The sequence below is a fragment of the Phyllostomus hastatus genome, unplaced genomic scaffold (genome assembly GCF_019186645.2).
Source record: "Phyllostomus hastatus isolate PE091 unplaced genomic scaffold, TTU_PhHast_1.1 phas_contig_86, whole genome shotgun sequence".
Lineage (NCBI taxonomy): Eukaryota > Metazoa > Chordata > Mammalia > Chiroptera > Phyllostomidae > Phyllostomus > Phyllostomus hastatus.
The window spans coordinates 28,547,485-28,549,899 of record NW_025333977.1 but is presented as its reverse complement, the minus strand read 5'-3'; the positions used below and the strand labels follow the sequence as shown (position 1 = coordinate 28,549,899).

General features: G+C 37.6%; 1 non-coding gene across 1 annotated transcript; it reads right to left on the bottom strand.

The window, feature by feature from the left end:
• Positions 1-541: 541 nt before the first annotated feature.
• LOC123827574 lies at positions 542-647 on the bottom strand. The gene has a single exon (XR_006787238.1). It is a non-coding gene; the product is annotated as a U6 spliceosomal RNA (small nuclear RNA).
• Positions 648-2,415: the final 1,768 nt, after the last annotated feature.

Below are 2,415 nucleotides of genomic sequence, written 5' to 3'. Positions count from 1 at the left end.
CAATCTCTCATTTAACCAGCAAAGGTATTGTTTGGACTCTCAATAAGTAATCCAATTAAAAAGCCAAAATTAAACGCAACCCATTTTTTTCTTCTCTTTTTCCTTTTCCTGGGTTATCCAACCCTTACTCACCCCAAGGACTTTCTAAGAACAGCTCAAATAAAGTCCTGTATGGCTACTTAAAGCAAGGAGGTCCCAAATACCAGAAAAAAAAACCTCACCCCAGTTCACCTGATACGAAGTAGTGAGCTGGTAGGGCCTTGCGTTTACCTAGCACTGGGTGCAAGTTCACAGGGTGGTTTTGGGTGGGTTTCTTTGGAATTGTGCTGACTATGCTGAGTAAATGTCAACAGAAGAAACATCCAAACCTGTGGGGAATTTTTATAAGCATTTATATGAGTCAAGCTGACAATATATTCCAGGGAACAATATCTTTAATTCTCCCCCATATTATATATAACAGTCTGTTATGCTTGAGTGAAATCTATTGCTTTATATCAAAGAAATGCAAGTTCCTTTTTGATCTTACTCTTTCTTAAAAAAAAACATGGAGCGCTTCATGAATCTGCATGTCATCCTTGCACAGAGGCCAAGCTAATCTTGTCTGTATGTTCCAATTTCAGTATATATGCTGCCAAAGTGAGCACCTTCTTTAACTTTTAACACAGTGTCACATGCACATAGCTAGAATCTAATACTAAAAAGATTATATTAAAAAATAGTACTTTCTTATTTCTTGCATCTTATTTTTGGAGCCAAACACATTAAACTCACTTGTTATTTTAGGAATTAGTATTATAGCACTACTTTATCATTTTTTTATTTAACTCTTACGTAGACATATATATCCTTGCTTTCCTTCATCCTATACCCTCAGTATAATTATAATTTTGAGTTAAGGATCAATATTTACATTATGACTCTATTAATATTGTTAACTGCATAGCCAAATAGTGCGTGCTCTTCTGTCCTGAAAAGCTTGACTTTTCCTTGAAGAAAATAGTTGCATCATTTATCATATATATAATTTTTATATGTTCCTATTCTTTTTTCTAATTGCATATCAATTTGTTTTATGCATAATACTCGTTGTCTTACTCCACTATATCTGATCAAATATATCAAATAACCTTTTAATTCTACTTATTTTTTTTCTCTGAAACCATATCTTAGAGCCCTTCATCCTCCTGTTCCAGTCTGGACTGGTTACTTTTCAGGCTCCTACTGCCTACCAATTGAGACTGCCCTTTGCTATTTTCTATTCTAGTGTCCTTGTTTCCTAGATCCTGTGCTTTCCCCTTTCTTGATTACTTCCTCATTTCAGAGGAGTATGTCTCTAGTAGCTTCCTGAAAAAGGGTGAAGGGGAAATAGGTTGTCTGAGATTTTAAATATATGAAAAATTGGTTCTATTCCAGTGGTTTTCAACACTAGCTGCATATTAGAATTATATGGCAGAAAAAAAATCCAAGTACCTTCTGAAGCTCTGTCTCAGACCCACTCAAAGAGAATTCTGATAGGATTTAAGTTCACCCGGAAATTCTAAAGTTGAGAACCAGATTGCTGCACACTTGAAATGAAGGTTAGGCCAAATTCTAAGATGGCCCTAAAGATTTCCTCTCCATGATGTACACAACTTGCATAATCTTCTGTTGAGTGTGTGTGGTACCAGTACATACAATGAAATATTATTCCCAGGAATAAGTTACCGATCAGTTGGCTTTTAGTTACATTATCCTGGTTGAGTCTAGGTGAGTCCTTCAAGGGAAGGTAAAGCATCTGAGAGATGTTCCCCTGCTGGCCCTGAAGGTGAAGCAAACTGCTGTGTTGTTAGAGGAGGGGGCCATATGGCAAGGGCCTGAGGGAAAGCCATTAGGAAATCACAGCAGTCCTAGGTTGATAGGTGGCAAGAAAACAAGGACTTCTGTCATACAACTTCTAGGAACTGATTTCTGCCAATAGCCCAAGTGAGTCTGAAAGAGGGTTGAGTGCACATTTAGCTGATACCTTGATTGCAGCCCTATAAGAACATGAGCAAAGAATCCAGCTCTGTGCCCAGGCTTCTAACCCACATAAACTGAGATTATAAATGGGTAACTGAGATTATGGCATTTGCTGTGCAGCAATAGAAAACTGCATAGATTTCTGGGGAGTGGAGTTAAATCATTTTCCCTATGAATTTTATTTTATTTTTTAATAGTTCATTTTTGCTGTATTTTTATCTGTTACTATTTATCTCCCCCATATCCTCTTTCTACTTCCACCCACCCTATATCCACCCCCCAATCACCACACTGTTGTCTATGTCCATGAGTTCTTTTTCCCTCAATCACTCCACCCCCGCAAATCTCTCCCTGCAGAGATGTCAGCCTGCTCTCTGAGTCTGTCACTGTTTTGCTTGTTAGTTGGGTTTGTTC